This window comes from Lutzomyia longipalpis, chromosome 1 (assembly GCF_024334085.1).
Source record: "Lutzomyia longipalpis isolate SR_M1_2022 chromosome 1, ASM2433408v1".
NCBI classification, from domain to species: domain Eukaryota; kingdom Metazoa; phylum Arthropoda; class Insecta; order Diptera; family Psychodidae; genus Lutzomyia; species Lutzomyia longipalpis.
In genome coordinates, this window is record NC_074707.1 from 31,313,867 (window position 1) to 31,326,568 (window position 12,702).

A 12,702-nucleotide genomic window follows, 5' to 3' on the forward strand; every position below is an offset into this window, starting at 1 on the left:
TCAATATTTGAACTATGTTCTTGAAATATATACCTCAGGACATTGGACACCTTTTGGAGGTATTTTACTGCAAGATGAGGTGAATTAAGCGGTAACACCCTAACATTGGCCAAGAGGTTGTAATAAGAGTAGTACAGTTGAACACCAAGGCAACGACTGGTGTTTCTTGGGGTTTTTTCTTCATCAAATGCGATTATATATTTAAAGGAAACCGGGACTTAACAATAAATAAAATTTAAAAAAAAAGAGGCTTAGAAAAAGTTCAACATTTAATCATTTAAATTGAGAAACGGCTGAAAAAGAAACAATTCGTTCTACTGAGTACACACTGTATCCAGTCTCACCTCTACCACTGTTGTCTTTAATGAATTTATCCACAACTTTAGATTTAAAAAAAAATGTAGGTATCCTGTCGAACTAAGATAGTCTTTCTTGAGTATTTTCGCTCAATCCTGGATTCCTCTATTCGTTTCAGTAATGTTGGAAAAAAGCTTTTAATCTCTTTAAATTAACACTTTCACTTGGTAAGTCTTAGAATTCAAGCAATCGTATTTTGATATAAAAAATTAGAAACATCATCGTATAAGCCAAATGGAAATTAAAATAATTAAATGCAGGAAAATATGGTAGGTAAACTACATATAGATATGTTAGTTAATACAGGGTTCAGTTCTTTTTACTTTACATACTATTTTTTTTTATTTATCACGTGCTGTAAAATTTTATAGACTCGTAATCAGAAAGTTTTTTTTTATAGTGAATAAAGGCAAAAAATTGAAAAATAAAATACAAAGGGTTTACGCATTGCAGATACATACAATATAGCCCGTGGCCATCAAATAGCTCATCTAGATCTAGGAGAAAATATTGCAGAAGCAGAAGAATTTAATTATACCCACTCTCGCACATTTTTCACACTTGCTGCGCGCTTATGTGTACCTATTGTGTATTGTGGCGTTACAAACAACCTTTTGGCACAGCACAATTTATTGTAGGACATTGCATCTCTGATGCAGGCTGCAGGCGAAACTCATATTCCTGCACAATATGAGATTGTGATAGCGACACATCAATTTGACTGTGTAAACCGTGAGTCCATTGTAGGGTGTAAGAGCAGCTCACCTGATAAGATTACCCCAGTTTACATCTCTTATTCATCTTGCAGACCCCAGCATAAACTCTTGTTTGTCAGAAAACTTTTCCCCTTAAACTTTTATGGATTGAAGGAAACATAAAAAAATTCCCTATAAAGCTATATAGAAAAAGAATCACAGCTAAAATGTTATAAGAGAAAGAATAGCTACACGCATTATACCTACAATATTACACATAGTAGCATGAAAAATATTTTCATGATTTTCAGAGATTTTTGAGCTTTTACAACTTCACCACCAATGATGAGTTCATGGTTTGTTTTTTGATGAGAAAGAGGAGATGAATCAATTAAGTTTCTGTAAATTGAATTTACTCTAAATTTCAAGTCGTATTGATTTTGAAGCCTTAAAATCCATCTATTCATATACTAAATTGGGAGAAAGCTTTTTGGGGCGAATCTCCTAAGAATATGTGGTGATAAAGTGAATATAAAGGGAAATATTGTATCGATTAGGTTAAGGTTTGTTTATGGGAATTCCCTCCTGATGCCATTGTATCAGCTTAATTGATGGAGAATTCCACAACACTGTGACACACGAGCTGTTACATCTGTGAGCTGTCCCCAATATTAAGGGTGAAACGAGTGGACATTGCGGTAACATGAGGGGAGAGGGTTTAAAAAAAATCTCTAGAGGTTTCAGCTCAATGTTTATCTCCCTTCTACTGTTAACCAGACACGTACTATATTTTATCTTGTAATCTCTGAATCACAAAGCCACGGGGAATATGTAATTTTTACAGGATTTACTTAATGTCCTCTCTATCCTGTGAAACTTTTCTACCTGTGCTGACTGACATAAAAAAGGCTAACAATGAAATCTTTTTTTCTTCTCTCAACAATTTCTGTTCACTGCACAAGGATTTTTTTTTTATAATTTTATGCTCAATGATTTTTTTTTACTAAATATGATGTGCGTCAAAGGCATCAAAGCAATTTTAAATTATGGAAATTTTAAATGAGAAAAAATCTATCAATTTCATTTTCTAAAAAAAAAATTTGACAGGAAAAAATTAGAAAAGTTGGGGACTTGGATAAAATAATTTTTGCAGCCTCTATGCTCCAGAGCATAAAGCGTAATCATAACTAGAGGATAGTTTTATATGAAATTTACTGGTCTATAACTTTTATTTGGATCCCTTTTGTTTTATCTCAAAGAAATATAATGTTGTTAAGCCAGAATTTTATGTGGTCCACTGCACTACATAACGAGTGCGTAAATAACAAGAAATATTTTTAAAAACTTAAACATATTTTCTAGTATGAAGTGTACGTAATATTTATTCATAATAATTCTTTGTTAATAATCCTTAGAATAGATAAAAGTATTTTGGAAAGAATACCTACCTCATTATAAAAAAATATTAAACAAATTAATTTGCATCAAATTTGAATTCATACAAACCATTATAATCTGCTGCCTGCAAATGAACACAGCTCTAATAAAAATATGCAAATAAATTGATGAGACCTAGACAGTAGAATTAATGTAGTGTCTAATCAAAACCATTCATTTTATTTTATTCATTTAAAACATATTTTTACGTTATGTGACTTTATTATGAACTTTTGATAATAATTCTATAAATTTTTGAAGTACTTTTTTTTTACAATTAACAGGACATAATATATTTTAATATTTTTATAAAAAAAAAGATAATTTCAACTCTGGAAAGCATTTTCAATATGTAACTAATCAACTATATTTTTTGCATTTTGTTCAAAGATTTTTGTTTTTTTTTTTATTATTCTATTTGTTCTATTTCTTGTAACATTTTGCACAAAAATTGTTCCTAATAACGTTGATTAGTTTTATCATCCCTTCGCAGATTTATACTTTGGAGGATAATTAATTGGTGTATAGCCTATATATACGTTTTTTAAGGAAACAATGAATTAAGCTTTTATATTTGAATAAGATTTTCGGATTGAAAACACAATTTGAAATTGATTATTTTTAAGTTAATTTTTTCGGAATTTTTTAAACATTTCTATTGATAAATATTATCTAATAAAGCGTTTTTCGTTCAATGAATTATTATATATTTCGTGTGTTAGTGATTAGAGATTATATTAATTACAGTTTGGAAATTCAATAAAAGCGTCAAGTGCACATGACAAGAACGTTAATTTCATGTCGTACCCGTTCATAGGGAAAAAATATTTTCGTTCAATTTCATACATCATTTACCTTAAACGCTTTTCATGTATTCCCTAATTTGTGTTATAATTATGTAGATATCTCATATATGGAATTTTTTTCATACTTTTATCTCTTTTTTATTATAAAATGTATTATGAACTATGTTTGAATTTCATTTGTTTAGAATTTGTTTTGGAATATTTAATACACTGTTCCTCGCTGAAGAAAAAGGAATAGTAACTAAATTCAAATTAATGTTACGTAAAAGCCATAAATTATAAATCCTCTTAATTAAATTTTTCAAACTCCATTATCTAAAAAAAAATAATGAAATATTAACAATACAAATTTTGAAAAAATCAAATTTATAGAATTTAGAAAAAAGTCGTGTTATATATTTATCACTCTTAATTATATTTAGATTTTTTTATCATCTCTTGAATATTTTTTGTTATAATTCGTAAATAGTAATGGTCGTCACTTTATCAACATGTACTGTACAGCGTGTACAGCTCATATTTTCTTCGTTCTAGGTATGTTTGTATAATAATATAATTTCTCTTACTACTTTTGAATAAAATTTAGGATGTTTCAGTGTACCTTGACATATTTTAGATGTGCACGTGATTTTTTTTCTAACAATTATAATTGCTTAAAATCCAATATAGTTTCCATTCCTTAATAAAGAAAATATACCCAATACAAAAAACTGCGATACTTTTTATTTCTTTCAAAAGAAACATTCATGGAGGTCGCTACCAATTTTTTTTCTGTTGATATTCTGTGATCTGTATATTTTTGCATTGCTTGACCTATCTTTTGTGAATAAATAACTATATTTTCTTCTTATATCTAAAGCAGAAATACTGCTACGATTTGAGAATATCAGAAGAAACTAAATACATTGCTGGTTATTGAACTGGAAGAAGTACTGTCCAACATTTCTAATAAAACTTTTGTTCAAATAGTGATATCTATTAACGTTGTTTTCCTCGATTCTCTCCTCCATATTAATAAGGATAACTATTAAAGTTATACTGAGGCTATCCATTTGTCTATTCATACATTCATGTAATGTAATTTCATTAATTTTTCTCCTCAATTCGCTTCTCAATTTTATTTAAACACACGTGAAATCATTTCTACAAATTTATAAATGCATTTTTGCCCGCATAAAAGCTCAAAATTTATCACACTGATTGTGGATTTGTTTGTCTGTATAAAACGTATAAAAGACCTTTAAAGTGAACTGAATAAAAAAGCAGAGTGGCACGGTTTAAAGATTTCCATCTTAATTATTACAGCGCAGTGGGAGGGTTTGCCTTTTTATCTTAAACTACCAAAGAGATAGGCGCCTCACTGTTTCGATGTGCCAAGGTAATGCTTTCCATAAAATGGTCTTTGCTGTGAAAGTTTTTCGTGAGTGAGCTTTTTGGAATTGCAAAGTGCTTCCGTATTTCCATAACCAATTTCTTATTATATGTAATTTTGTCACATTTTTTTCCTACGAAAAAAAAACTCATTTTCCTTTTTTGTGAGCTACATATTTACTCAATTATTGCGGTAGGTTGTTTATTTACCTGTTCTACTATCCTACTTATATATATTTTTTTACATTAAGTTGATTACACCAATTAAATTATTTCCTTGGGCCATTCGGATTTAATTTTTAATGTATTATAGAAAAATTGGAGAGGATGGCACAAATTGGATTTATACATGACTTTGTTCAAGAATCCGCATTAAAATTATATTTAGGAGGTTATCAAGAAAAGGAACATTTCTATGCAATATAAGGAAAGTTCAATCTTTCCTTTCCTTGAGATGGAGTTTGAGAAAGTCCTTCTTATCCTTCACATTCATATCATACTGTACTGTTCAAAAATTAAAAATTCATGCAAAAAGTTTTGTGAATGTGAAATGATAGTTCACATATCATATGCATAAATGTTATTTCTATATAAAAGACTTTGCCTGAAAGGCAAAGAAGTTCATTGGGTCAAACCAAGACGAGAGATTATACCTTGTCACATCTGGCAAGTGTTTGTAAAATGTTTGTGGTTTAGAATAGAAAGTTTAGGGTACATTTGCCTTCCTTATCTCACAAAACGTTGTTTAATTTCAAATATTCAATTTAAACTTTCTCTTAAATATTGAGCTTTTATGCTGAACAGACATTTTATAAAAAAAATGACGGAGACATATTTTACTTACCAAAATTCCAAAATTAATTTCAACAGAGGACTTATAAGATAGCCTGTGTTAGGAGAGAGCTCAGATTAACGAAAATTTATTATTCAACTTATATCAAGAGATTTAATCCAATATTAAAATTCACTGCATGTATTATCTACATGTTTACCAATTTTACCGACACGATTATGTAGCTAATAATAATAAATTTCATAGGACCAACAGTAGTCACATCTTTAAACTCATCATCACTTAAATTCATATTGTAGTTATTTGTTCCCACGAGTGTTTTCAAGACTCTCTGGCGAGATTCCAACAAGATATTATTGAGTTTTTTTTTTCATTCATCTAATAAAAGCATAAATTGTGTCTAAATGAAATTGAAAAACATTTTATAGATCTTTTGAACATTAATATAAAAGATACCATATTTCTTTTTCATAGGAAGACTGGGACTTATAATGACCGTAACGACTTTATCGACAAGACAATGTATATATGTAGGTAATAGCGTGCATCCAAAGTAGTAATCAAATTCATCTTGAGTTTTTCCTATCAATTAATTTTCAATGCTTCAGGGAATTTTCACACTCATTAATGAGTACCATATTGTCAAAAAGAAATCAATCAATTCAATGAAAAATCCTTTAATAGACCTTTTTGCTATTATTATTTTGTAATTATAAATATAGATATCACATTCTGTATTTTTGACTAGAAAAATTGCAAATTATTCAAACCTAATGTTTATAGAAGAATTTATTGCGGTAATCGTGAAAATTGCCTGAAAAAAATTCTCTTCAATCTGTGGTCAACATTTTTTTTCACTTTCGTGAATTTTCTATCCAAAGTTCGCTAGTCGATTTATCTCTCTGGATAGATACATAACATAGCACATCCCTCTGAATGCATTTAAGAATCGTCCTTTCAATTTCCAATAGGTTAAACAAAAACTGTGTATCGGATAGAACTGTTTTGTGGAAGTTTATGTGGTTTTGATATTTCAAATCCGTCCACGAATATGTATATGGAACATATGGCACAATTTGCCACAATGTTAGAGGGATTTTTTTTTTGTATTATCTACCCTCTTTTGCTTTGTTTCAGCACATTTTGACGTAACCTACACTTTAATTGTAGGATTTTCTTATATTTCTCAATATATGTATTGTATATACTAGGTACCTGATTATTTATATTTTATGCAAGTTATTATGTACATTTTGTATATTTAATAATACAGTTTTTTTTTATAAATTTGCAGCTTCTAAAAGTTTGCCAAAGGATTGTGAGAATATTTTAATAATTTATTAGCTTAACACAACATTGCAGAAGCCGTGCAGTGTTGACATTTTTTTAATATATCTCATTTATAATAAATCACAATTTTAATTAAAAAGTTTTATAGAATTTAAGGGAAAATGAGAAAAAGGAAGAAAACGAACAATAACATGATTGCAAGGAAATATTAAAAAAAAAATATATACATAAAGCACATATATTATGCCAATTCTTTTTATATTAAAGGCTCCAACAGATGGACGAGAAATTCCTCGTGCGGTGCGGCGCGGCGAGGATTTCGTGGCCCTTCGTCGCTTCGGATTGGCCAAAAAACGTTCTCGTACGGTGCGGTGAGAATGTGTGTGCCATCTCTCGCTTCTGATTGGCCGAAAACCTCGCCGCGCCGCACCGCACGAGGAATTTCTCGTCCATCTGTTGGAGCCTTAAGAAAGAAAATTTATAGTGTTATTCTTTACCACACAGTTTGTCTAAACTTGTATACATTTCAGTTATTAGTTTAAAATATGTCTGCATAATATTGGAATTCTTCTCACGTAATGCACAGCTACTCTGATTTTCAATTTTATAGCTCTCACTCGAAGAAATTTGTGAGCTATATTTTATTTAAAATTTCTTCAAAATCTAGCTTTTTAAAAAGGAAGAGCATAAAAAACTTAGAACTACATATAATATAAATATGTTTTGTTATACCCGTTTTGCAGTTTAGAAGGAAAATAAATCAAAGTATGAAGATTATATCACTGTGTACCAGTATAATCTGCATTCAAAATAATTTGTATATTCAGACGAAAAACGATGTTCCTATATAGGTAATCTCTATTAAAAGCTTTCAGCAAAAGAAATTATCTATTTAATTGTTTTTATGCTATTTGTCGAGTGTAATATTCAACTGCATTTACAAAGTCTAACTGATACCTACAAATTGTAGCCACGTTCTCAACGTTTCACAAAATCACATTTCATCATTTTAGGGATTTTGCTAATGTGGAAAAAGTTACACATGACACTACGAATTCAATGGGAAATATGTCGTCATGATATATGTGTGTCATTGCAAGAGCACAGAAGGAGAGACGAGTAAAAGATGACTGCTTGCATTTTCGTGCTAAAATTAACCTATACCTACATGGATCATCACATAAGTAACATTAAATTTAAAGTAATTTTGCTGTTTTCGTGCTTTAGCATACATCCCAGCTTATTGCTTGAGTACAGTAGAAATGGTTTTCACAACGATACGTGGGTTATCTTGTCGAATGTCGAAATTGCTCGTTACTATAAATCGTATTCTAGAATCATACAGGAATGGAATAGGTTATATACTGAATACTAAATATTGCATTTCTTTTTGAAAATAAAATTTTCCAATGGAAATTCCTTTTCGTATACAAACAATAAACTGATAAAAAAAATTTATCTTATTTTCCATCACCATAATTCAGAAATATAACTGCAAAATAGAAACTTAAAAAACAAGTTTAAAAAAAAAGAACGAAAAAATAATATTAATTTCATATCATTCATGTTGCTTACTCTACCTGTATATACCTACCTAATGTGTATTTTTTTTAGAGAATAAACAAAATCGCTATATACTAATGTGTCAAAAGACAACCATCGCCGTAATTATTCTTCATCCCCACATAAAGTTGAATTTAGTTAATACGGCATTAGTGCCTCCTCAGGTGTGCTGTCGTCACAAACGCGGTAATTGGTGCTAGAAGAATTGCTACTGATGGAATGTTCGTGTCATATGTACCATTGCAGGCATCCTCATTACAGCAATAAGTACGTGTCCCCCAAACTTCTGCAATGGCGTATAAAATGATAAAATTATCAAAAGTTCTTTTACTTTTCTTGACACATTGACTAATTCTAGAGGTTTTTACTTAAAGTTTAACAATAAGACTTGAACTCTTTTAGAAAAATCTAATTTTAATATGGCGAAATAAGGTCTTTTTGTTATCACTATTTAATTGTACCATCTTGCAGTTCATTCATCTCTTAAAAATTATTCAAAAAAGTGTTAAAGTTTGTTGGTAGTCCTACCTCATGAGAAATTTATTAGGAAGAGTGTTAAAAACTTAACAGTTGAGTACCACCTACCAATACAAATATTTATTTTTTATGTTTAATAAAAACACAAAAAGAGCTCTAAAAATTATATTATATAACATATTGTAAGCTTTAAATTGCCCTCCAAGCAACTGTGCCAAAAATTATGGGTGATCCATTAAAAAAAGCAATTCTGGATTAGTTTTTATGCTCACAGTGAGCTACGAGTCTTGTTCATGCATAAAATATAGGATGCATACTAGGACCATGAATCTGACACTTTTGCATGTAAGCACATATTGTTCCACATTTTGGGTTGTTTCTTTTTTTTTAAATAAAGCCTAAGGACTGCTATTGCACAAATAAATTGAGGTGGGTACTAGAGTAACAAAAAAAGGCACAATCAATTTCCTCTTGATTTATTATTTTCGGTTCGGGCCAGTTATTAAGGGCGGGTGTATGAAAATTGAGTTGAATGAGAAGCAACAAAAAAATAAGCATAAACACGTACATATCGATATGATTAACATTTTAACAAAAATGTTGTTTCCATATATCGCATGAAAATATCGTTAAATATTATGTTGAACACATAAATAATCACCTTTCTCTGAGCATTGTTCCACACAGTCACGCACCGTTGAAAGCTCGCTAACGTATTTCTGAAAGTGTAGAAAATGTGGTAAAAAATACATGAGTGTCATCCACCAGCATATGAGAATTAACTTCGTGAAAGCTTTAAATTTGCATAATCTGTCCCCGTAGATTCACATTCCAGCCCAAAATCTTACATGAGCTTTACACATTGGGGAGAGATGCGCATCAATATTGTATATAATAATATGTTGTATACCTACACAAAATGTGTTATCTCACCGAATTTAGAACTATAGTAGCATATTTCTTATTTTACGCAATCCGCATAAAATAAGGTCTAAGAAGTATAATGAGATTAAACCTCACAAACTCTTTCTTTCTTTAAAGGTAGATTCAATGATAAAAGAGTTCACTGCGGTCTCAAGATTCGATGATTTCTCACGTACACGTGAAGTTATGTACAGTCGTGACCTCGTGGTAGGACCGTCATCAAAATGACTTCTCCGCGGTAAAACGGCTTTAGAATGAGGAATTTTGCCTTCGCAGTGGGACAATTAGTATCCTACCTTTCCAATAGTACTAATTGTCCCACTACGAAGGCGAAATTCTTCATTCTGAAGCCGTTTTACCGCGGAGAAGTCATTTTGACGATGGTCCTACCACGAGGTCACGACTGTATGTAGAAAAATTCTTATTAATTTCATTTTAGCCAGAAAACTGTTTTTTGGGCAATGAAAATTCTTACACATAGACTGATAGAATATACATTTATATCTTCTCATGAGATGCACCATTCGGCAATCAGTCAACATTAATTACATTTCTAGCACTCTTTAACTTCCCGAAGACTAAATGAAATCACAATGGTTGGAAAACTCCGTTCAGTTCAATTTAGGTTGAGCATTCAAATTGAGTACGACTGTAGACTGTTATATTAGTTCTTTATTCATTATACTTTTATATCTTTAGTTTGAATGTGATTTTCTTAAAAAAAATATCTTCCATAAAATGAAATCATGAATAGTAATAATTAAACTATATGAAACCTCTTATTTATGTATCTGCTATATATCATAAATATACACAGTATAATCTGATTAATTTCGATTTGGCATTATATTCACAATATGGTAAATTTTACACTAAAAATAATGTCACCGCATTGTACATAATTTGATAACGAGAATGTATTACATTAGAAAATATTATCATAGCAAATCTTTACTAACCCTATTTGTTTATGAAATAAAATTAGTTGAATTTAGCTAATTTCCATATTTAGGATCATGAGAAATTTATACGAAATTTTATAAGCAAAAATATATGCAATACATCACATTGTATATAACAATGTGGCAAATGGTAGCAATACAATATGAAAAAGTAAGAATAAGGAATGAGATGAATGAGATGAAAACAGAGTATTACAATTTTCTCCCCGAAATTCTGTAATTTAGTTTGAAAATGAATAATTCATTTGCGTAATTGGTACAACATTTGGACAAGGCAATGTACAGAAATTAAATTAAATGCTTAACTCCAATATTAAACTCAATTCAAGTGGTAAAATATACATTGGCTTTCCGGGGGGTTTTCTTTAGTTTTCCTATATAAATATACTGTGAACCGAAGAATTAAGGATCAATATATTCAGTAAAAAGTTAACCATGTGGTTTGGGCGGATGAGAAAAGAGGATGGCTCAAAAAGAGATTTATTGAGTAAACAAAATGAGTAAAAAAGTAATTTTTTACCATGGATATTATAGCTAAGAGAGTTGGAGGACTTACACACAGTTGGAGCATCTGCCGTATTGGAATAATAAATTTACTATTCGAGCCAGATAGACCAAAAACAACAACAAAAAAGTTCAGCGGTTTTCCAATATACTATGTGTGTGGTCTAACACCATTCTGGGTAAATAAGACGAAAAAAAATGAAGGCGAATTTAGTGGCATTAACCATCAACCAGAGTTTTGATAGACGAATTATTAAAGGCTATTATCTAAAAAGCTTATTTTGATGACAAAATAATTGGGTTCGCAATAAAAACGCACAAGGAACAAATTATATACCTACATATCATGTTATACATGCGATATTATATATTATGTTAGAATGAGAAGTCATAGACTGCAAGCATTGTCAGCCAAAATATAAACCTATATTTAGTATATGTTAGAAACTTTCTTAAAATATGCTGGTCGTGGCGGTAAAGTTTTGATTAGCGAAACAACCGAAATAACTTTGCCTCTAATTTTCGCATAGCTGTGATTCTCAGAAGCAATTTCACTTGACATTCGAAGGATCACTGAAACTAAACTATCATGCTCTTTAGGGAAATTTTAATTACTTAACATGATCAAAAAATCAAATAATTTTTGCCCTTTGATATTGGAAAATGATGAAAGTAGTTAGTTTTTTTTTAAGAAACAAAGAGAGATAAAGTTATACATTTCTATAACCCATGTGCTTCCATATTCCCGCATATTGTTCTGTAGAGTATGAAAAAGCATGTCAGATTACGTAATACATGATGAGAAATTGGTGAATTTGCAGTCTACATGTACTTCTATATAGTATATAGTACATTGTGTTATGTGTATGTATGTAACACGTGTGAATAAACAACAGCTTGGAATTTCAGGGAGAAAATCTAGAATAAGTCTTGAAGATATATACTGGATGTATCTTAAATTTGTTGACTTTATTTTCACACTCTTCGAAAAGGGGGAAGTAATTTAGCTTTATTAGACCATCAATACGTCGTATAGTATACCTAGAAATAAGCATGCATAAACCTATATATCTAAGCACGGTGAGAAAAAGACGAGGCATCCAACCGTAGTATAACTTTGCAATAAATCAAGCTTCTGGTGCTGTCGTCAATTTAGAGTGGTTGAGGTATATAATTTCTTTCCAACAAGCCAAAAACTTTTGGTTGTCCTTGCTATTAAATTTTAAATGGAGATTTCAAAATCCATCAGAAAAGATTTGAAAGAGAATTTGGGTCTCACGAGGATTATGGAATCCCGTGTAATTAGAGTAAGTTAAAGTAAAGCTTCTTTGTGCGCCTACACGCAGAGAATTCACTAATGTAATATAAATTGAATTTGAGTTGCAATTGAAAAGTTTATGTGAAAGGATCTAATTGTTATCAAAATTAAATTCCATTCGAGATCGAAGCTTATTCAGGACTCCAACACCTATTGTGTAGCACTTATTTAATTTGTTTTGTAAGAAACCGTGGAAATCAGCGGG